At 35.5% G+C, this 25603-nt stretch overlaps 1 protein-coding gene and 1 long non-coding RNA gene across 12 annotated transcripts in view; both read left to right on the top strand.

Moving 5' to 3' along the window:
* The window catches only part of KIAA0825, a 399794-nt gene that overhangs the window by 202937 nt on the left and 171254 nt on the right, over positions 1 to 25603 (top strand). The gene's annotated exons all lie outside the window — the stretch shown is intronic.
* LOC146405649 (uncharacterized) lies at positions 488 to 9039 on the top strand. Its single transcript, XR_014838365.1, has 2 exons — positions 488 to 4435; positions 5662 to 9039. It is a non-coding gene; the product is annotated as an uncharacterized LOC146405649 (long non-coding RNA).

Raw genomic sequence — 25603 nt, 5'->3', positions numbered from 1 at the left:
AGCAAAGTAGTTCCTGGAAGGTGTTGACAAGGCCAATGTTAATTCTCTGAGCTAAAGTCACACACCAGAAGAGTCTCATGTCCTGATGTCTGCCTGAGTGGCTGGCACTAGTACCTCTACTGTCCTCAGACACTGGCTGAAATCTGCTTGGGAGAAGCATGATCTGAGCACAAATGCAGTGGCAGATGCAAAGGAATGACAGCTGGGGCCTCACTCCCCATGCTAACTGCAATAGGAGATGTGAGTGGTGCATTTCTGTGGCTCCCACAGTGGGGATGCCAAGAGTGATTCTCTTAGATACAGAGAGATTATATGTGTATGTATTATTTAAGTTAACAATGATGTAATTTAAGTAAAGGTCTCTATTACTTTAGTGAGGTAGAAAACAGACAACCTAAATAAATATGTTAAATGCTATTGACAGAAATGCAGAATTGGCAACATTTTGATGAAAGGAAGGTATAATAATTTTCTCAAAAGCAGCTATGGGAGAATTTTTTGCTTGTCAAGTTGAACCAAAATTCACTTTGTAATGAATTTTCTCCTACCTAATTATGCATTCATATACTGGCACTTTGGGGTTCTTGCAATGGATCAAAAGTTATTAAAAACTTGCTTGAATGGAGTAAATTCTTTTTTCAATAACTATTCTTTAAGTCTTTTCTCCGTCAGATTCTGTTCAGACCACAAAGCCTCTGTGATGTTTTTCTACAAAAAGTTTTAGCATAGGTTCCACCAGGAGTAGCTGTCATAGGCCCATTGATTCAGATTGGCTGTAGATGAAAAGAGAATTGACTGCTTTCAGGCTTATCGGTCATCACTGAATATCTCAGTGTGTTTATGTTGCTGTGTCAACATAAAGAGAGGAAATTATCTCTTTGAAGGTATTTTTATCATGACATAATTATGAGGTACATTTAAATAGCAATTAAATATAATAATCCGAACAACTAATAAAAGTGTCAACTTTATATATTTTATGTATTAACCTTTATGATAGTATTTATTATAGTCCTTTTTTGATGTGTTTATGAAATTAGGATACCCTTTGTGCTTAAATACCTTGGGGGTATAGCTCTAAATTTGATTTTTTTTTTTGCCATAAGATCTGGTGAAAAAAGATTGAAATCAAGATGTTTTTGCATCCATAATGTTTGTCTAAGTTTGAAGTTTATTTTGTAACAAACTACAAGCACTGCATACACGTGTATCATTGAAATGGTACAGGAAGATATGAAATATTAAAGTTCCCCTCTCCAGCTCCTCAATTACACAAGTTCCACTGCCATTGAAACCATTTGAACCATTTCTGTTTTTTTCTTTCGGTTGATAAATCTAAGGGATAGGCTGCACTAATTTTTAAATTTATCAGTTTAAAATGATTATTTACTGTCTCCTTTGCAATGAAAGCTGTAACTCACACTACCTCCTCCTCTTCCCTTCAAGCTCTGCTAATAAAATTTTCATTGTAGTTCTTCTGTTAGTTACCTTTATGTCGTATGCTGTAATGTCTATTTTAAAATCAGGTTTTTTTTCATATTTTATTTTTAAAATTTTACAAAAAGTAAATTCTCTCTTCTATATAGGTCTGAAATATGACAAATGCATAAAGTTGCTTTACAAACAACACAATTCAAACTACAGAGAATTCCATTTTCCCGAAAACTTTCTTGTGCTGATCTTTTGTAATTAGTTGCACACCCCACCCCACCCCACCCCCCATCCCAATCCCTGCCAACTACTGATCTGTTCTCTATGATCTGATCCCTGACTACTACTGATCCCTATAGTTTTCTTCTCTCAGTGTATCATCACAAAAGAGTTATGCAATATGTTACCTTTTCATTCTCGCTTCTTTTACTTGGAAATACTGGTTTATATGGTACATTTAAGTTTTACTTTATGATGGAACTACATTTTCCTGTGTTTTATTCTGCCTTTGAGAAATCTGATGCTAGACCTGGTTTTTCTTTTTATGGCCCTGGATTTTTTTTTTTTCTCCCGGTAACTCCACCCTGCCAGCTGAAATGACATTATGTCAACGTGTGAGTCTTTGGTTTCTCGTGCTAATGAGTAGGCCCTTCAATGTTATGATTTCCTTCAGATTCAAGATTTTTTTCCCTATTGTTGATTATTCTCTTTGCCCTCGTGCTCAGTTATATCCATATCCCTTTCTAGAATTCCTGTTAAGACAGCTGTTCTGATTTGTTCTTTCCTCGGATACTTTGAGAGGCTTCTTAGCATTAGTCATCCCATTCTCAAACTCTCATCCTTCCCACCTCTTTTTCTGCAGTTTACTCATTCATTTCTATGGCTCTCAGGGATTATAGCAGGAGTCAAAATCAAATGGCTTCAGGGGTGGGGTATAGGGAAGCTAGAATATAATACAGGGAGGTGAGTGCCTATCTAGGTAAAAAAATCCAAACTCTATATTTTTAAATGCTATGTCAGCTAAAGAATGCATGTCACCAGAATGAATTAGATTATGCCACTGACTCATCTGTAGCTCCAGTTCTAATTGTTCCATAAGACTCCAGATCACACACGCTTGAATTTTCACTGTAATGATATTTTAATGTAGTAACTCTCATCTCATAAGTAAGTCCTAACGTCATAATTATCTTCATCAGAAAATGCCTCGTTAGAGTACTGTGGTTTCTATTCATAGCACTAATATTTGGCCTCAGCCTAGAAACCTTGAATTACTTTGCAAGATTTCCATCTCTTATGATTTGTATTCTGTTAGACGCTAAATGGCCCTGAGTTTTCCCTCTGAACATGTCTTAAGGCCATTGTGTTTTTCCCCTAGTGCTTCCATGCTCGAAATCCAGTGCCCTCATCCACTGATGATGCCTAGAAACCCTGCTTATTCTAGCCTTCACTTCTAACCCATATATCTCTGCTGGATTAATGTGTTTTTCTCCTTAAAATTGTCCTTTATTATTAAAACCAATTAAAATAGCATTAACATTTTAAAATACAGAATAGTATGTTTGTAATCTAATCCCACCATTAGCCCTTCATTTCTCCTAGTTCTCTTTACACGTACGCAACACACACATCTTTTTACACAGTCACCATGAGGGAGGAATCTGTATTTACAACTGTAGGTTCTAAATCTTTCACAAAACTAGCTTTGTTACTCATCTGTGTGAGGACATAATTTTTATTTTTGTTTATTTTTAATGGCTGTACCTGTGGCATAAGGAAGTTCCTGGGCCAGGGATTGAACCCACACCTCTGCATCGACCTGAGCCACTGCTGTCAGGTTCTTAACCCACTGCGCCATAGCAGGAACTCCCATAATTTTTATCTTTCATAACTTAGACTTATGAAAAACTAGTGCAGCACAATTTAGCCATTCCTCTCTTACTTCATAATTTTCCTTTGTTTTGTTTTTCCAAGTTCTGTTGCCATGAATGTGTAGATTACTTTTCGATGCTGGTAGAAGAAAGAAGGACTGTAATAGGACACAGACAAACTTGTGGCTCACAACATAACTACTCGGCATTGCTTCTGCAGTGGCTGTGGCTTGACCTCTAGCTCGGGAACTTCCATATGTTGCAGGTGTGGCCACTTGTTTAAAAAAAAAAATTTCAACCATTCAAAGAGATAAGAGCTAGAGTAAAATATAAAGATTGATTGATTGATTGATTTGTCACTCTTCCACTTATGGTGGAACTTATAGGGCTTCACATTGCCTATGATGCCACCCAAACTCCTCAGCCCCTGTGTCCAGACATCCTACATCTGGTCCTCTCACCAAATGCCTCCTTTATAGAAGGACCCACCACCCCTTTACTCACTCTAGAGTATAGCAACCCATGGTTCATAATCTTCTTCCACTGCTTTATCTAAGCCTCCTTTTTCTTACATAAGAGAGATCAGAGCAGCACTTTTCTTAATCAGTGGGCAGACCGAAAAGCCTAACCTTCAACACATATTTAGCACAAAGCCTGGAACATAGGAACTATTCTATAAATATCAGTTAAAATGGTTTTTAGCTATTATTTGGTCTTCCTCTCTGGGCAGACCAGAGTAGGCGGGGAAACATGGGCCAGGGATAAAGTTGTAAGACACACCCCATGCATCCAGATAAATGTAGAATGGGAGAAAGGACCACCAAGGGAGAAAATGCAGTAATGGGAAAAGAGATGTTCAGAACACCTTTTATTAGATGCTGGCTGTGGGATGCATGGTCTGGGTTCAAGGCAAAGAATGTAAGTTCAGGAAGCTGATGTCTGCCTATTTATGAGCCAAAGTCAGGGAAGGTGTGGTCAGAAAAGGCCAGTTTTGACATTAATTCAGTGAATCCTAAAAATCTGCTGCGCACCAAGTCCTGTCTTTAGCTGTGGATTTTGAGTTGCTCAGAAATCTTGATCTAGGGAAGATTTGTGGCACAGCAGAAACAAATACAACTAGTATCCATGAGGATGTGAGTTCGATCCCTGGCCTCGCTCAGTGGATTAGGGATCCGGTGTTGCCGTGAGCTATGGTGTGGGTCGCAGACTTGGTTTGGATCCCACATGGCTGTGGCCGGCAGCTGTACCTCTGATTTGACCCCTAGCCTGGGAACTTCCATATGTCTCAGGTACAGCCCTAAAAAGCAAAAGCAAAAAAAAAAAAAAAAAAAAAAAAAGCAAAGAAATCAGGTTCTAGGCATGGGGTCTGCATAGAGGGCATCAGAATTCATGATGAAACCTAATCCAGACAAGACAGGCTCCTCATCATTTTCTTTCCAGGACTAAGGCTCACCTCAGATCTTTGATAGAGTGGAGGCCCCAGAGGAGAAAACCTGATGCAGTTAGAGGAGGAGAATGACCACTCAGAAGCCAGGCACATCTTGTGCTGATGACTTGTACAGATTTGTCCCCTCTGCTTTGCTCAACTGTCATTCCCCAAGTCTGCCCTTCCAAGACCAGCTCAGGCCCACCATCAAAGCCCTCTCCAGTTCCATGGCTCTCAAAAACTCTCAGGATAGTTATAGATGGTTATACCAGTCAATGTTCAGTAAGTGATACCTCGCAATGTTCATTAATGTTTTTGGTTGTCTGTTTCCCTCCATAGACTATCAGCACCAGGAGAGTGGGCATCTCAGGCTCTTCCACTTGACACTTGCCCTATAAGGTACTATGTGAAAGCGTAGGGCTATGCAGGTCATGCTGTTTGACTCCCAGTCTCACTTTACTGTTTCACAATGGCTTTCATTTGCTTTTAGGCCTTACTGAGGTAAGGAAAAGTCTACCAGGAACTGGCTTTGTTCATTCACTTATTAAAAATGTTATTAAGCTATTCTGAATTACATACACACTCATTAGAAGCTGAACAATACAAACACTGTGTAAAGTAAGTCACTAATCTCTTGCTCTGCCTCACCATGGACTTGATTATTCCACCCACCTGAGGTAGCAAATCTGCCCTTTTCTTTCATTCTCATTTAAACCTTAAAATATCCTTCAAACATTCTCATCAATTTTTTTTTTTTTTTTGCCTTTTAGGGCCACACCCCTGGCATATGGAGGTTCCTAGGCTAGGGGTCGAATCAGAGCTGTAGCTGCCAGGCTACACCTCAGCCACAGCAACATCAGATATGAGCTGTGTCTGTGACCTACACCACAGCTCGTGGCAATGCCAGATTCTTAACCTACTGAGCGAGGCCAGGGATTGAACCCACAACATGATGTTTCCCAGTCAGATTCGTTTCTGCTGTGCCACGATAGGAACTCCAGTTCTCATCATTCTTAATAGAATTTTAAAAGAGAAAATTAAAAAAAAAAATTCCCAATGCTATGACTTAGAAAAATAATAGGTAAAAGTAAAATGTCCTAGTTTGCTATAAAATCAAAGTTTCCTAAATCACAAAGAGATATGGGATTTAACAACTGACCTTATTGTCAAATAATTGATAATTCTAGGTTAATGAATGAAAACCTATTAATAGAGTTCTGGGGTAAGAGATTTGGTCTGGGCTGAACAGATTTGGAAAAAAAGTAAGACGATTAAAGTTTTGTTGTTCACCTGTTTCACTTTCCCAGAAGTTTCTTCTCATCAGGTTGATGTCCTGGTCATATTTGTTCATCTGGCTCAGCCCAAACCAGTGATGAACATCCAATTGTCCATTTCAGCAAGTCAGATCTGTGAAGGATTTAAAGAGTTAGCATTCTCTGGAAATAGGTAACTTTGTGTAAATAACAATTAAACTCGTTATTTTATTATACAGAGAATGCACTTGCTAGCAGGTTTAAGTAAAGCATTATAGATCCCGCAGAATACACTGTGATGATTATAAGAATCCTTCTATCCCATTATTCAGTCCAGCAAGCCTTTGAGTAAATAGATGGGTCTGTGACTGTTCATTCATTCGTCCATCAAACATTCGCTAAACACAGTACATAAAGAAATGAGCCTCTGCTGTCAAGGAACTCAGATCTAGGAGACTGAAAAATCAGTGGTCGTGGATACAATAGAGGTTCATGTAAGTTACCATAAACATGCAGTGGAAGATCACAGGGAAGGGAGAGCTCTCTCCAACAAAATGAAAAACAATGTAATTAGGAAATACGCTCAGGAGATGGTGATACTTTAGTTATGAATTGATGGTTGAACATGAGTCAGCCAAGGAGCCAAAGTAAGGAGTGGTCTAGACAGAGAGATACTATGTTGCATGCAGGTTATTTTGGCTAAAGAAATTGTCTCTTCACTGCATCTTATTATTTTTATTTTGCAAATGACTGCACCCATGGCATATGGAAGTTCCTTGGTCAGGGACCGAATTCGAGCCATAGCTGTGGTAATGCCAGATCCTTTAACCCACTGCACTGGGCCATAGATCCAACCTGTGCTTCCGCAGTGACCTGATCGGCTGCAGTTGAATTCTTAACCCACTGCACCACAGCGGAAACTCCTCATTTTTCATTTTTAAATCTTTTTTTTTTTTTTTTTTTTTGCAATAAATAGGCACTGCAATGTAAGGTTGCTTGGGACAAAGTCAGATGCTGAAAGGAGCACCTGGCCTGCTTTGGCCTCTAACTGGGGAATATTCAAGGAGTTAGTTTCTTTCTTTTGAATCCTTGGCCTCATTTGACTCAGTAGGTTTTCAGGCATGTGTAAGCAATTGCAGGGCCTGTGTAATTCATAGATCAAATGGCCTTGTAGTCTGTCACTAAAATTCTATTTGCCTTATATTTATACAGCTTAGATGGGATGTACCTTTGTGAGGGCACTCTTGTTGTGTGATTGATGGCTCTTCAGACAAGATGTGCTAGTTTAATACTGGCCTTGGTCAAGTAGCAGAGGTGCCCCTGATTTGTCTTGCTCTTAATCTCTTGGTGTACTTGCAGCTTGTTCGGGGCTGCAGTCTGCCCTTCAGTGCTTCAGTTTCTCTCTGAACCGTGAGAGTTACTTGACAGTGGTGGGAATGTCCAGGAGCGGCAGCAATGCTTCCAAGTCCAAGTGTTGCTGTTCGTTGCTCAGAATCACAGATCTGAGATGGCATCTAACTAAATCTATAGACCCCCCCGCAAGGAGTTTCAGAAGAAGAAACTAAATGTAATTGTTTCCTAATTAATTGTTCACTTTTCTCATTTAGTAAATAACAGCGATTTTTTTTTTTGAGTGACATTTGATTTTAGCGAAAGTACATCTATGTCAGCAATAGATGCTTGTTCATAACAACTTGGAGAATGTGGATTGGATGTGTGATTTTACTGCCTTCGTTAGAAATGTTATTTTTCGCAAAGTAAAAGCATTCGTAATTTTGCTACAAGGAAGAATATTTGCTTCCTCTCACACATTTTATTTAATAATTTTACTTCTTTAAAAGCAAAACAGCACACAATTTGAAAATGAAATTTCCCCAAAGTGTTCAGTTTGCTAATATGTTTTTCATTTTGTTCATTATGCTATAGTGGAATATTGCCATACTTTGAAATGTGCAACTTATCTCCCTGGAGGCAGCAGATGGTGTGACTAGTCTGTCTTTTGGTAAAGGGTTTATCCTGAGAGATGGCATCTAGGACTGGATGTGAAGGGGGGGTCCTGTCCTCAAAGAGCATTGACTCTCATCTTAGTGCATCATCACAACATTTGTAAAAAAAACCCTGCAAAAATGGAAAGGTTTTGGCACTTTCTAAAGCTTCCTTTTTCTTAGTTTACATAAGAAAATACCATCTTTAGAACCTATTTGAGTTATTTTCAATTATATTTGTGCTTTCTTCTCTGAAGGCCTCATTGCTAGAGGACTAGCTGCCCTCCTGGGTAGAACATGATTTTGTTGGTATTTCTACCCTTGTCTATGATCCGGTCTTGAGCTTTGAAAATCTGGCAATCTGGTTTCATATAGAGGTATTGACTCACCGTAACCAAACTCACCAGAAACTTTGGAAAAACCAGAGTTCGATTTTACTAATTTATGGTGAAAAACACAACTTCAAGCAGATCCGTTGATTCTCTTCCTCAGGGTATACTGATACCAGAAGCTAGGTTATGACAAAAACATTAATTGCATGAGTAGGAGTAAACCATCTCTCCCTGGGGCTGTGCCTGCCACTAAGACTGGTTCACATGTTGTGGGTCAGAGTGTCCTTGCTTCTGAACTGTGCTAACAATTTTTTATCCTTTCTGGTCATTTTTGGTTCTCTGTTTACATCATCTCTAAATAAAACAATGTAGGTGGAGAAAGACTCGCCCTCTGTTCTCCAAGGTTTGAGAGCTGGGGCTATGAAGAAAATGGACAACAGGCAGATTATCAGGAGGAAAAGTATTGGAGTTCCCGTCGTAGCTCAGTGGAAAGCAATCTGACTAGTATCCACAAGGATTCAGTTTAGATCCCTGGCCTCGATCAGTGGATTAAGGATCCAGCATTGCTGTGAGCTGTGGCGTAGGTGAAAGATGCAGCTGGGATCTGGCGTTGCTGTGGCTGTGGCTGTGGCCGGCAGCTACAGCTCTGATTCATCTCCTAGGCTGGGAACCTCTATGTGCCTCGGGTGAGGACAAAAAAAGACAAAAGACAAAAAAAAAAAAAAAAAAAACAGGAGAAAAGATATACAAATTTATTAATCTTTAATATTACGTGTACCTGGGTGTTACCAGGAGAAAAAAGTGAATACCCCCCAAAATGGTGAGATTTCATAGCTTATATACCATCTTAATAGGTGAAAGGGAAAAGGAATGTAGGCCGCTTACAGGAAAGTAAAATATTCATAGGAAAGATGAATGGGCTCTTAGAATAGATGAGAGGTACCAGAGAGTTTGTGACAGTGTTTGTCTGGGTGTGGTGTAGACTTCTAATCTCTTCTCTGAGAAAAGTCTGTCTTCCCTGGTTCATGAAACTCCTGGGGAGGGGATTTATGGCAGTTGAGTTTCTTTTGGAGGACCTGTCTGTAGGCAGATAAGGGGAGTTTAGAGAATGCCTCTCCCTGTATTAGCTGTTTGTCAAGTGTTTTCAGCTCAAAATAGTCTATACACCAAAGCAGCATATTTTGAGGTGGCATGTCCTGAACTCCTTCGGTGGCTAATAAGCATTTAATTCCCAAATAGAAAGTGGTTTTATCATGAGTGTGAACTTCAGGAGAGTGTTGTTTTTCCAGTCGTGCTGAGATCAATTAGCAATGTCTGCCATAGACAGGAGAGGAGCATGATGGCCTCTGTGATGCACATTTGTTCATCGTTGCTTACATCTGAATTTTAGATATGCAACCAAATAATAATACTCTGATTAGCATTTAGGAACACAATGCTATACTCTTGGAAAAATGATTGGAAAACATGCTTTTAAAGCTGGAAGAAATCTTAATTTTCTCGTTTTATAATTTAAAAACCATTTGTCTAGAGGACCTTAATGAAGACATGGAGCTAGTAGGTAGCAGAGCTATGACATGCAAGCTCAGGGTTTCTGACTCATGGTCCAGTGTATTTTCTTATATTTTCTTATAAACAGTAATAGTAGATCTAAGAATCCTAAAGACCAATGATTTTATTTTCCAGCTGAATTTCAGATGTCTCTTCTCCCTGGTTTTTATTCTTTTAGATTAGCAAAATAAACCTGAGGATTATTACATGGAGCAGTGTTAACCTTAGACACACGTTAGACTTATTTGGGAAGAATATAAGGATGAAAAAAAACCTAATTAATTAACAATTTCTCAGATGAGGCTCAGTCATTCACTGGTACCTTTTAAAAGTTTTCCCTGTGATTTAACTTCATAGCCAAGGTGGAAATAATTGATGTAACAGTTCAAAAACTTGTGGAAATAATCAAACACTTTGTGACTGCTTAAAGTTATTGTTGACGTTTGTTAAGTTCTTGAAGGGATTGATGTTTTTATCCAACAAAATCATTCCTTCCAAATAAACATCACCAAAGTGCAGCTTAAGGTTAGTATACTGCTAAATATTTTTATTCTGTAATTCTTAGTATAGGCATCAAATAGGCTTTTGAAAGAGCAGCAGAGGATTATTTTATGGTACAATAAAGAAGAATATTCTCTTTATATTCTGGGTAAAATGCATAGAAATAGTACCCACTCTATTCAGTCCATTTTAATTTCATATATATGTATATATTTAATTTCGTATACACACACATACCACACATACACATACATATACCTACATACATACATGGTGGTAAAAATCTGAATAACTGAACCAGAATATCACGCAAGTGTGTTCTTCCAGTTCAGAGGACTGTTCACTGATTATGTGTACAGTGAATATCATGATCAGAAAATGGTAATTGCTGGAATAGAAACTTTTGATTTTTTCCTGCTCATTTACCGATAGTAGTGAGAGTTTTGTTAGTTTGCTCTGTTGGTTAAATAGAGCTAAACTTCGTACTGTATATGTAAATTGTGGAAGGGAGTGTTGGTCCAACATCTACAATAAAGAACAATAGGTATTTGGCTTTAAAATACATTTCGGTATTTATTTAAATATTATTGAAATTTTAGAAATTTATAATGCTTCAGAAATAAAGCTAAAGTATGAAGCTCTGAGAAAAAGTTTTCTATTTTCCATGTTGCCTTAATTTCCCACTGTTTTGTCCTCTACTAGACTGTTTTCACAGTAGATTTCCTTCTTCTCTGGTTCACACTTTAAGAGGATAGGGAGGAAATTAAGTGTTTTTGTTTTACACAGCTTTTCGGTCTCTAGAGCAGGATTGGGGAAAAAGCAGTGGCGGTGCTGCCTTGCACTCAGGAAAAAGCCACAGAATACCAGACACACTTCAGGTAGAACAACTGAAGGTGAGGATCTTGAAACAAGGCCTAAAAATGTCCCAATTGAAGTAATCCTTTATAGGCAATTAAATCTAAATGGATATCTAATCATGAACTAGAACCTTCCTAGGTCTGATGAAAATAGATGCTGTGTATAGCAAAAGAGCTGGCATTGTGGAAGCCTTCTTATAGCATAGAGAATTCAGAACTATCACTCTAAAAGTTGACACTGAAATATGTCATAGGAAAGCTTTTTGTATGTGACTTTTTGGATTGGCAGGTTATGACAAAACTACATTCATGTTACTTGAATACATCTTTTGTCTAGCTTTACATGCTTTTTGGCTTGTCTTGAAAATGACATATTGAGGTTTTCATTAGCTTTAACCAGGTGTGATTTTCTTATGGAAGATACCTCAGCAGGACCGCAGTTTAAGTCGAATCAACCAGTGAAGCTCAGAAAGGCCAGAGCCCTCCTTCAGATGGTAGCAATGAGCTGAGAGACTCATTAATCAACCGCAGAGTCACAGGTGTGATGGCTTGCCCGCAAACTGCCAGCAGACTGTGAAAGTCACATCCGACAGGCTAAATTGTCCAACTAGACCCATCCATAAACATTCTAACACAGCAGAATTCCAACTCTTTTGTCTTTAAGGTGTGATTTTGAAATGTTCAGTTTCCTCCAAGGCCGCTATGAAATGTTTATTTCACAAAATTCAAATTTCTTGAAAAAGACTCAGATTTGGCTTTCTTTTCTACCCTAAAAACCGATTTTAGTGTCTGTGTTTCTCATTTCATTTTCTAATGCTTATTTACTCTCCTTTATTTTAAAAATCTATTCGTGTGTATTACATAAAAGGGTGGAGAATCAAATGGGCCTGTGTCAAAGCTTTACTTTTTGAAAAACCCATGTGTGTTAGCTTGAGTGCCTCAGAAGGGTTTTATTCGGAAGAAAATACCTGTAGATTTGCCTTAATGGAAGGATGATATAAACTTTTATTTTTAACTGAAAGAAATTTTTACTTCAAGTTTAGTACTTGATTTGGGGGCTTTTCTTTTGATCTCTCTCTAAGGAATCATGCTTTTTATTGGGTTTTAGTTAGTGTTTTTTTTTAAGTGGTGCGTCAACCAAAGAGGTTGAGTTAAATCTTAAGCTGCATGTGTGGTTTGCCAGGAGTTTTGCAACAGAATGACAGTAAGTTTTCAAATGAATATATGCTTTCTATTTGGGAGGGGAATTTAATGAAATCCAGTTAAATAATATATTACAGCCTTAAGTAAGTCTGACATTGCCAGATGTATTCTTTAACTCCCACAGTAACTTATAATTTTGCTTTTTGTACAAATGGAAGTTAATACATAAAGCCAAATGATTCTTTGGTTGTTGTTGGCTTTATTGCAGTGTCATTGTATTAACTTTAAAACATTGAATGGTACATTGGTGCTCACTGAGCAGAGGAAATAGAATTAAGTTAGTGCAATTATCAGCTGTGTGGGCTCTTTAGGCTCTTGTCTCTCAAAGCTGATCCCATAAACAGCAGCTTTACAGTGTTAGGCTAAGCTGAGTTGGGTAGTTCTTTTTTTCTTACTGGTTTTTACCTGCTATCCAGATTTCATCATAGTCAGTATTATTAAAATCCAGAGTTCTTATATTAAAAAACAGATCCAAATCATATTTAATTTTTTAAATGTCTTGAGCAATATCAAATACAATAAACGCTAAGTTGAGAATACAATTGAAACATCCCAATAAAATTGTTTGAGGTGGGATTTGATTTCCTAAAGATAGCTAAGTTCACATTAAATATACAAAGGCTAACTATGTTATTCCAAAGCATTTATGTATCAATTTGGATATATTATACTGGTATAAGAAAAGGCAGAGTGTACCCAAAAAAGTGTAAGGCACCTCTTGTTCATAAAAAACTTACAAATCCTATTTCCATATACTATATGGCAGTATGATTCTGAAGTTCCATAGTTTTTACTTGGCCTCATTTTACCTTTTTAAAAATACTTTAATACTGAAAAAGGTAGAAACAATCTTTAAAATAGCAAGATTTTGCAGTGTCCCTTATGTAGTTCATTACCTGAATTAAATGCTTTCCTTCATAGCTAATTCTGATTAAAAATAAGCTGAGTGAAGTATGTCGTTTTTTCTTTATAAAGTTGTTTATCTGTCCCTTGGAAAAATATGAATAAATATTTAGACTAAATAGACTGGAATGTCAAAAAGGAAATAGAAATCACTATTTATATCCTTTAGAGGGTCATACTCCAATTCACATTCCTCGTTAATCTCTGTCCTGCAAAAACTCTAGTAGAATATATATAAATTCCCATAAAATACTATGATTTCTATGTTGACCTTATCTTGATACTGAAGACTTACTTTGAAGGAACTGGATAGGGGTAGCAGGGTGGGGGTAGACACATACAAGTAGAAATTAAGAAAAGTTTATTTGTGGCCCATTCATGGTTGTCTAAATAAAATGAAATGAACACTGATATTTCTAAAATTTCTTACATACTCAAGGTTCTACTGAGAATTCTTGGTTAGGGAACCATCAAGCTGATTTACTGTAGGTTTAAATACTTGTATAGAGGAAGCCCTCAATAACTACTTATTTTGAAGTGAACATAGTTGGAAGGATCCATAGCAATATGGGAATGTAACAGAAAGGGAATGGAAGCATGAGAATTGTAAATACCGAGAATCTACTGAAGTAGTAAAATTCTATCTTATCTGTGATGCTTATTCGATTGAATTAAATTTGAGAACAGTAAATAATACTTATGTAATAAAGTAGTAAATTATATAACATATAAAAGTCAAATTTCTAATTAAGATACATCAGCATTTTGAAATTTCCTTTTACATACAGTGTTCTAACTGTTCATATTAGTCTAAAAATATTTTCTTTGTGCATCCTCATAAATTTTTCCTTCTCCCACCCCTTTTACTGTCTATGTTCATTTATGTGTAATTTTTAGCTACTGCTCTTATTGGCAAAGGTTAGAAGAAAGAGCTGTCACATCATAGTCTCATCATCGGTAGAATATGTAACTGAATTAGCTTCACTTTAATGGAAATATGTATAGAAAGATGCTACCATTGGAATCTTTGGAAAGTATGGCTATTTATTTTTTACCCATATTGTTAGTGGCTAGTAATTTTCTGTGATTGCTTTAACTTAGTATTATATACTCCTGCCCCTTAAAATACAATGGAAATATTCTTTTTTCTTGTCATAATAAAAAACTCTGGGAACTTCATTTAAATACACCCAGACTCCTACCAGTAAAGTGTTAATAAAATTAATAACAAAAAGATGTAATGATTTCTACTGGGATAATTACATGGGTAATTTAACAGTAGATTTGTATGAAACTAGAGGCATTTGTATGATACACAGTTAAATCTCTGTAAATGGTATATAGAAAATCAAAGACTGCCCTATTGTCTTTTGGATACAAAAGGAATCTTTTAAAATGTTAAGTAGTAGCAATGCTTAAAAGGTAAATTTTCTCTTTCATTATTCTAATAAATAGCTCTTTAAAAATATTTGACTAATTGTTGTTTCATGTCTTTATTGTCTGTTTGCATTTTTTGCATGTAACTTTATACTGTCACAGCAAAGATGTAAGCCTAGTCTGCTCAGTTTTTAATTTCATTAATTAAGATGAAAGAATGAACTACAACCTCTCTCAAAGAACATAATTTGGGGAAGTTTTCAACTTGATCTGTAATCTTCAGAGCTGGTTTTCTACATAAGAATAGTCTTGCCTGTCCAAAGAAAACAGATTTTAAAATGAGAAGAAAATTGTCTTCTAAAAGGAAGACTATAGAGACTCATATGTTTAGACCACTTGTTATTTGAATGGAAATATGCTGTACATTTTTCCATAAAATTTTAATTCTCAAAACTTTATATAAAACACTTGTCATATTCTTAATTATAAAGTTAAAAAAATAGATTAAAAGAAGAATTTGCTGAATGTCACATGGTTTTTTCATGGCCAATATGGAATGCAAGTCCAAGGCTGATGGTTGACTCCACAGCCTATGTCCTTTTCACTACAGACGATGGCAAAATGCAAACTGTAATAATGTACACTTCAAATATTTTGTTTTCTGTGCCTATGCATGTAATATACATATGCTGTTTTAAAGATTTTTTTGATAAAATATAACAAGCAGAAATGGGCACAAAGCTTAAATAGGATTCTTTATGAATTATCATAAAGCAAATACTGATTTACCAGCACCAATAGCCTATGTCCAGGAATAGAATATTGACAGTACCTTTGTAAACACTGTCCTCTCCCTTCTCGCCGAAGATTAAGCACTATCTATACTTCTGACACTGTAGTTCAGGTTTGTGCTTTAGTTGGTTGTAGTAAAAAATATATAAAATTAAATGCGCCTTTTTTTAAAATGATTTTTATTTTTTCTGTTTTAGTTGATTTACAGTATTCTGTCAATTTTCTACTGTACATCATGGTGACTCAGTTACACATACATGTATACATTCTTTTTTCTCACATTATCATGCTCCATCATAAGTGACTAGACATAGATTCCAGTGCTACACAGCAGGATCTCATTGCTTATCCATTTCAAAGGCAATAGTCTGCATCTATACATGGAAACAACCCAAATGTCCATTGACGGATGATTGGATTAGGAAGATGTGGTGTATATACACAATGAAATATTACTTAGCCATGAAAAAGAATGAAATAATGCCATTTGCAGCAACATGGATAGAACCAGAGAATCTCTCCTGAATGAAGTAAGTCATAAAGAGAAAGACAAATACCATATGATATCACTTATATCTGGAATCTAATATATGGCACAAATGAACCTTTCCACAGAAAATATGCCATTTTAATCATTTTTAAAAGTACGATTCAGTGGCATTAATTCCCGTTATTGTACAATCAACACCATTATTCGTTTCTAGTAAATTTTTACCTTCCCAAACTGAAACTCTATACCAATTAAACAATAACACCCCAGTCCTCTCTTCCAGCCTCTGGCAATAACCATCCTAACTTCTGTCTCTATAAATTTGAATATTCTAGATTATTTAAATAAGTATTATTTTTGCCTTTCTCTGTCTTATTTTACTTAGCATAATTTCTTTTGGCTCGTCCACATAGTAGTATGAGTCAGAATGTCCTTCCCTTTTAAGACCATGTAAGATTCTGTTGTGTTTATATATATCACATTTCATTTATTCATTTTTCTGTTAATGGGCACTTAGATTTCTTCTGCATTTGGCTCTTGTGAATAATGTTGCCATAAACATGGGTTTACAAATATCTATTGGAGTTCCCGTCGTGGCGCAGTGGTTAACGAATCCGACTAGGAACCATGAAGTTGCAGGTTCAATTCCTGGCCTTGCTCAGTGGGTTAAGGATCCGGCATTGCGGTGAGCTGTGGTGTAGGTTGCAGACACGGCTCGGATCCCGCATTGCTGTGGCTCTGGCATAGGCTAGTGGCTACAGCTCCGATTAGACCCCTAGCCTGGGAACCTCCATATGCTGCGGGAACGGCCCAAAAAATGGCCAAAACAAACAAACAAACAAACAAAATATCTATTGAAGTTCATTCTTTCAGTCCTTTTGTGTATACCCAGAAGTGGAATTGCTGTATCCTATGGCAATTCTGTGCTTAATTTTTTGAGTTACCACAGCAACTGCAGCATTTAACCTTTCTATATCCTTGACAACACTTAACTTGCTATTTTTTGCTTAGGGGTCTTGGGAAGGGGGTAAATTTGCTATTTTTAAAAACCTCACATAAATAAAATCATGTTTTTAATTTATTTTGCCTTATTTTTTCAACATTATATTTGTGAGATTCATTCATATAGATGAATTTAGCTAAAGGTGTACATTTTCATTACGATAGACTATCCCATTGTATGACTACATCCAGGTTATTATCCATTCCACTGTTGATGAATGTTTAGATGGTTTCCAGTTCTTAGCTATTATAAATAATGTGGTTGGAAATAGTCACATACATGAATCTTGGTATATGTGTGGGCAGTTTGTTGTGTTTATACCTAGAAGTAGAATTGCTGGTAGGCATACGTTCAACTTTAGATTATTTCAAGCTATTTAACAAAGTTGTTGTACCAGTTTACATTCCTGCCAGGAGTATATGAGTTCTTGTTGCATCATAACCTCACTAATGCACATGAGATTTTAGCAATTCTGACAGATGTGATTACTGATGATGGTGAACATATTTTTTCCACATATTTATTGAGTATTTGGACAGCCTCTTTGGTAAAATATCTTTAAACCTCCTGCTTATTTTCCTCTTACTATCTTTCCTTTATTGATTTGATTGAAAAATATATAGATTAAATAGATGTGTGGACGGGAAGATATAAACCCTTGGGTACAAGTGCCTTCTGTTACTCCCTGGCTTGCCTTTTTACTTTCTTAATGATGTTTTTTAGTAACTAGAAGTTTTAAATTTTTATGTAGTAAGATTTATAAAGCAATTTCCCTTTCTGTTAGTTCTTTTGCCCTTTTAAAAAAATCTTTTTGTAGCCTAAAGTCATGAAGATATTTTAAGATTAGCTATCAGTATATTTTTTAAAAAGGAGTGTTTGGGATTTAATTGAATTTGCCTTATTACATCTATAGATGAACTGGGAGATAATTGATATCTTCATAATATTAAGTCCTCTAGGTCATTAAGACCATGGCATAACCCTCTGTGGCTCTTTGATTTTTCTTAATGTATTTTTATGTTGTGTGTAGATGTCTTCTTTGTCTTGAATAGAATTTATTTCTAAGCACTTAATATATATGATGCTATTATAAATATTATATTTATTTCCTCTTTGTTGATAAATGGAAATTAAAAGATTGTTGATGTTAAGTTGAGCAACTTTTGTTGTTCCTGTCGTGGCTCGGTGGTTAACGAATCTGACTAGGAACCATGAGGTTGCAGGTTCAATCCCTGGCCTTGCTCAGTGGGTTAAGGATCCGGCATTTCCATGAGCTGTGGTGTAGGTTGTAGACATGGCTTGGGTCTGGCGTTGCTGTGGCATAGGCCGGCAGCTGTAGCTCTGATAGCTCTGATTGGACCCCTAGCCTGTGAACCTCTATATGCCGAGGATGTGACCCTGGAAAGAAACAAACAAAAATAGAGCAACGTTGTTAAACGCTTGTATTCTAATAATTTATCTGAATTTGTTTATATTCTATTAAAATGATAGTATGATTGAGAATGGTGCTATCTTAATTTCTTTTTCAGTCATTAGCATTTTTTCTTAGATTTTTCTTGCCTTATTGCTATCATTAAAATTGCCAATATTACATTGAATTAACATGATCATAGTGTGCGTCCTTCTCTCATTTCTGATCTTGGAAGGGAAAGTCTACCTAGAACTTCTTCTAAATTTCTATAAATAATGAAATGTCAGGGAAAGTTTATAGACAAGTATTTTTTACAACTTTAGCTTTTTATCAGTTGTTTGGTATATGCAGAAATTACACTTTTTCTACAACTACTCCTAGTCTCTATTTTTTTTTTTTTTGGTAGTTTTCAAAGTTGTGATTTTAGCCTCTTCATCACTGACTTCTGAATAAAACCTAAAATTTTATCCTCTGAATTTTAGGCTTCTCACTTGATACTTTTAGACTAACCTCTCAAATTCATATATACTGAGTCGTTCTTTTCATCTTACAACAACCAGTTAAAAATGTGGCTATATGTGTATTTCTGTAGAAACTTAAATTGTTGTTGACTAATTTAATAGAAGGTTAACTGAAGGAGAAGTCACACTTGATTGTTTCACTATACTCAATTGCTTACTAGCTATGTCTCTATGTCTAGAAAATAGTTAATCCATTCTTGATAAAAACCCTTCAAGTTGTTTTTAATCTGAGATGAGGGGATTCTTTATTTATTCCCTTTAGTATATTTTTGTTGACTGCCCAAATGTCATATTGTTCCAGATTATTAAAATAATTAAACTATCATTTTGTTTTGGCATACCAATGAAAGTAACTGAGCTCAATCTCTTTTATTTCATTAGATTGAAAAAGCATTACAGATACTTTTCATTGACCTCTCTCCACCTCTCAAGACATTTTTGTCTAAAATAATATTTAAAAAAGAATAAGCACAAAGAGAACTACAGGAAAATGCCAACACATCTTCAGTTCCACTCTTCCATTAATGGCTGTGCTTTTCCTCTCCTTAATGTCTGCAGATTTAGCCTTCTGCACTACCTAGAACCTTTATATCTATGAAAAGTGATCACTGTCATGATTCATATTTGTTGATATCAGCTGGAAGTACTCCATGATGATGATGATAATGATGATGATGATGGAAGAGGTGATGATATAATGACACTGGGATAGCCACTTTGCAAAGTTTAATAGATGTGCCCTCCCTCCCCATATAAAGTAAAGTGTGTGCTGGTTTCACTGGGCATCTACTTTATAAGATAGAGAATTTTAGCAAGCTCTTACATAGGAATTTCAAACAACTCTCTCAATTTGATATCAATAACTGTGGTTCTTCTTCACACATTTCTAAACTATGTTTATATATATTAAACAGAAACATTTTCCAGACATATTTTGTAAGCTTACTATTTGTCTTTAATGGTCAAAGTAGTATTTTATATTTTATTTATATAAGCATATGTTATTATTTTCTGTTTGAAACTTTTACTTTATCAAGCCATCATTAACAGACTTCCCCCACACTAATACAAAGAAACATCTTCGTTTTTTTTTTTTTGTTTTTTTTTTGGCAGATGGAGGTTCCCAGGCTAGGGGTCCAATCAGAGCTATAGCCACTGGCCTACACCACAGCCACAGCAGCACCAGATCTGAGCCAAGTCTGCGACCTACACTACAGCTCAGGGCAACGCTGGATCCTTAACCCACTGAGCAAGGCCAGGGATCAAACCTTCGTCCTCATGGATGCTAGTCAGGTTCATTAACCATTGAGCCATGATGGGAACTCAGAAACATGTTGAAAGAAAGAACATTGTATTAAAATTATGGAGTCCAGTGGTGGATTTATGCTTGAAAAGAACAGAAAGTAAATATGTAGCTCTTTGCAGATTGTGTTCTTCTGTACTTAGTATATCTCAAGTCTCTTCCAGTACTAGGCTATACAATGCACTGTTGAATAATTGTAGAATTTGAATTTTGCAAACTATAAGATCCACTACATTTTACTTTTTCCCACTACAGCTTGACCCCATTAAGGAGCTCAACATGTATTTGTATTTGATACTCCAAGTTAGGGCTGTATAGCTCCATGTGCCTTCTTGAGTAGCTAAAGGTCTCTAGCCTGTATCCATCATGAACTTCTTCACATGTCAGAGTAATTAATATATTTTATTGCAACAGTACCACATTAATCTTACTAACTTAATCATCCAGACGCTTATCACCTTCCATTGATGTGAACTTGAAATGACGTAAGCAAGGAGTTCCCATTGTGACTCAGCAGTAACAAAATCCGACTGGTATCCATGAGGATGTGGGTTCAATCCCTGTCCTCAATCAGTGGGTTAAGGATCTGGCGTTGCCATGAGCTATGCTATTACAGGTTACAGATATGGCTTGGATCTGCCATTCCTGTGGCTGTGGCATAGGCTGGCAGCTGCAGCTCAGATTTGACCTCCAGCCCTGGAACTTCCATATGCCACAAGTTTGGCCCTAAAAAGCAAAAAAAAAAAAAAAAAAAAAAAAAAAAAAAAAGCATATTCAAGTATGCTGAACTGTGAAAATAGGAAATATATATGAATGTTCATATTAACTTTTAATTAATGTTTACATTAAATTTCATATGTGGACCAAAATTTGTCTGTAATAATTTTTTTTTTGTCTTTTTTTTGCCTTTTCTTGAGCCTCTCCTGTGGCATATGGAGGTTCCCAGGCTAGGGGTCTAATCGGAGCTGTAGCTGCTGGCCTACGCCAGAGCCACAGCAACGTGGGATCTGAGGCGCGTATGCGACCCGCACACCACAGCTCACGGCAACACCAGATCCTTAACCCACTAAGCAAGGCCAGGGATCAAACCTGCAACCTCATGGTTCCTAGTCGGATTCGTTAACAACTTTGCCACGACGGGAACTCCTGTCTGTAATAATTTCATATAAATAATATATATTGACAGATGGGCTAGGAATGTATCATGTGTTAATCAACCAAACATTTTATTTACAATATCAGGGAAAGCTTGAGTAGTATTTTTCAATGCCAGAGATTAGGCACATACAGTGACTCCAAAGTGGGAAAGAGAATAGAGCATTTTCAGAACTCTAAGTTTTTTTGTGTGTCCAAATAGAAACCTTATGAAATTAAGAGCATGTGTTGAATCTCATTTAGCATGGTAGTCCAATTTGGTACAGAACAAGTCTTGTCCTCTTCTGAAATATTGTAATCTCTCAACTGAATTTTTACTATTTTAAAAATTATTTTCCTAGTAGTTGCTCTCAATATTAAAATAGTCATCTTTTCAAAATTTACATCATAGGAACATTGCTTCTGTGTCACTCCATTTCTTTCCGCCTCTTTTCTGCTTTTATTGCCATACATATTAAATCTGTATATGTTTAAAACTCAACAATATAGTTTTAATTAATGCTTTATGTAAACTCTGTCTTTTAAAAAATTTGAGAAAATAGTAAAGAGTAAAGAAAAATGTAATATTTATTTAGTTTTTTTACATTTAGCACCCCAGATATTTACCTTTTCTGGTGCTCCTCATTTCTCCTGTGGACTCTACTTACTATCAATATCACTTCCATTCAATTTGAAGGATTTCCTTCAGGGTTTCATGTAGGTGGGTATAACACAAACAGCATATATCTTAGTTTACCTTTGAATAGTTTTATTTTCATTTATTTTTGAAGGATAGTTTTTATTGCATGTAGAATTCTTTCTTGGTTGATAGTTGCCTTCTTTCAGCACTTTGAATATGTCATTCCACTTCTGACCTCTATTGTTTATGATGAGAAGTTTCAGGGAAAAACTGATGAATATGTCAACAAACTAATAAAAAGAAAATATGAGTATTAAATCTAATTGAGAAGCAGAGAATTACTAGAAATAGGCTAATAACAGATGTAGAGATTTAAAAATTGGATATTACATTTATTTCCTAATAAATTTGAATGTTTTTATATATTGAAACTTTTCTTTAATAAAAAAGAGAAAATCACCAAAATTTACCTGTAATGTGTATGAGCCTGAAAAGAACATTCTAAGCAACTGAAAATATTATCTTCATCATATAATTGGACTAAAAACATCAAGAAGTGGTAAACTTATCCAATTGTTTTTTTAACCTATGTAACTTTGAAACTAAGCCCTATTGAAAATAGCCCTACAAAAAACCATAGGTAACTATCTATGATAATTATATGTATGAATATATAAATTAAAATATGAGCAAATCAAATTCAGTGGGACATAAGGGTATAACGCAATACAACTAAGTTGGATTTTTTCTAGAAAAATAATGATTGTTTAAAATAGTATGGCAACATGACAACTTTAAAATAAAAACCCATGTGATAATTTATTAAGTGATAGTAAGGAATTCAATATCCAACAAAATTCCTAATAAAAACTCTTAGTTTACTTAAGCTGAGGGAACTATTTCTTTAACATAATCTCAACCATCATCATTATAATCATTAGTATAAGAGACAATCTATTAAAATGGGAAAAGGATGAGTGCTATTATTTAACATGATTTCTTAGGTTCTAACTGTTGTGGTAAGGAAGGAAACCTAATAAGATGTATAATATGGAAAGAAGAAATACAATGATGTTTTTATGGATTTTTTAAATATAAAATTAATCTGAGAAACGTATAGAGTTAATGAGAGATCAATTTTAAAATAAATGTACAAAATAAATGTCTCCCTATATACTGGCAATAAACTTAAAATATGAAAAATATCAATAAAAACTAAAACATTCTACCTTGTAATAAGCTTTATGAGAAAATGTAGAATCTATGTTAAGAAAAATGTAAAATTGTACTGAAATATTTAAAAGAGGATGAATAAATGTAGAATTGGAACATGCTTCTAAATAAGAAAATTGAATATCATAAAGATGTCATTTTTCCAAACTTAATTTATAATTTTAATGCAGTTTCTACCCAAGCCCCTACAGAATTTGGAATACAGTGAAGTGAAGAGCTTGACAACTGTTTCTAAATTCCTAAAGAGGAGTAATAAGGGGGAAATTGAACAGCCAGGTGTGAAAACACATTACACATCTGTAATAGTTATACATTCAGCAAGTTATACATGTAGATAAGTACAACAGTGAAAATCCTGGTTTTATTCAGCTTAGTTACTCTTTAAATGCCCAAGATTTTGAAATTGTTTGCTACAACATCATAATCTGTATTCCTTGAGTTAGAATTGTATATTTTAAACAGAAGTACATTTAAACAGGATCGCTCTTCTGAGCTCGAAAAAAAATCTCAAAATATGGAGTGAGTTTTATTTCAATATCATGATTAGGAAAGCTACTTTAAAAAGTAAGTTATGAAGTTTTTACTTGGCTTTTTATTATTTCATTCTGAGAAATAGCAAAGAAAAAAGTAAGTTGTGAAGTTTTTACTTGGCTTTTACTATTTCATTCTGAGAAATGCCTTTGGAGGATGGCAGTGTTTAGCATAACTATTTGGACTTCTCTTGGTGAGCTGTGTGGTGTATTTTATGTAGACAGTCATGCTGTTTACAAATAGAGACCATTTCAAGTCTTCCTTTACAATATTTATGCTTTTTATTCCCTTTACTTGATTCATTGCATTGGGTAGGATTTCCAGTAATATGTTAAATAGGAGTACTGAGAGCAGACATCCTTATTATTCCTTTATTACAAAGGAAGCATTCAGTCTTTCACCATTGAGTATATTGCTAACTGTAATTTTTTGTTTGTTTGTTTTGTTTTTGTATTAATTTAGGGCCGCACCCGCAGCATTTGGAGATTCTGAGGCTAGGGGTCAAATCAGAGCTACAGCCACAGCAACGGCCAGATCTGAGCCCTGTCTATGACCTACCAGCACAGCTCATGGCAATGCTGGATCCTTAACCCACTGAGTGAGGCCAGGGATCAAACCCACAACCTCGTGGTCCCTAGACAAATTGGTTTCCACTGCGCCATGATGGGAACTCTGCTAACTGCAATTCTTTTGCAGATGACTTTTATCATCTACAAAATTTTACTCTATTTCTGCTTTGCTGTGGTTTTTTTAATGAAAAGGATGTTGAGTTTTTATGAAATTCTTTCCCTGCATCTATTGATATTGTGGGTTTTTTTTCCTTTTTTAAGCTTGTTAATATACTGATTTATATTAATTGCTTTTCTTATGTTGAACCACACTCGTATTCTGGGAACAATCTCCATTTCTTAGTGATATATTGTCCTTTTTACATATCACTTGATTCAATTTGTTGATATTTTTGAGGACTCTTCTGACTCTGTTCATGAGAGATATTTGTCTTTTCTCTTTTAATAATGTCAGATGTCTTTGTTTTTAGTGTTCAAGTAAAGCAGACCTCACAGAGTGAAGTGAGGAACATTTCCTCTTCAAATTTCTGGAAGAGATTGACTGTTACCTATTTCTTTACGAATGAACTGCTGGGTTGTGTTTCAAGGACTCGGTCCATTTTCATCTAAATGGTTGAATTGATGTACATGCAGTTGTTTGTAGTATTCCTTTATTTTCCCTTTAATGCTTGCAGGGTCTGTAGTGATATTTTTCTTTACATTTCTGGTAGTGGTAAATTCACTCTCTTGCTCTTGCTCTTAGGGATGAGAAGAGTCAGTAGAAGTTGATTAATTTTACTGATCTTTTTAAAGAACAATTTTGATTTTATTTATATTCTCCAATTTTTCTACATTAAATTTGAGTGGTTTCTCCTCTTAGTTTCATTATTTACCTCATTTTATTGTGCTTTTCTCCCCTAATTTCTACAGTGATAGTTTAAATTATTGGTGGGAGATCTTTTATCTTCATAACTACAAACATTTAATGCTATAAATTTCCCTCTAAGTATTGCTTTAGCTGGGTTCTGCAAATTTTGATGTATTACATTTTCCCTTTTATTTAGTTAAAAATATTTTTAAACTGCCTTTGAGAATTTCTCTTTAAGCCATGGATTGCTTATAAGTACATTTAAATTTTTGAATGTTTAGGGAATTTCCAGATATCTTTCCATTACTGATTTCTTTTTTTTTTTTTTTTGTCTTTTTGTCTTTTTGTCTTTTTTAGGGCCATACCCATGGCATATGGAGGTTCCCAGGGAAGGGGTCTAATTGGAACTGTAGCCATTGGCCTACGCCAGAGCCACAGC

Source organism: Sus scrofa, chromosome 2 (assembly GCF_054392235.1).
Source record: "Sus scrofa isolate SSC_HxYL_T2T_F1_AM1 chromosome 2, Sscrofa_HxYL_maternal_Yorkshire_Landrace_v2.0, whole genome shotgun sequence".
Lineage (NCBI taxonomy): Eukaryota > Metazoa > Chordata > Mammalia > Artiodactyla > Suidae > Sus > Sus scrofa.
This window is presented reverse-complemented; position numbering and strand designations above follow the sequence as displayed.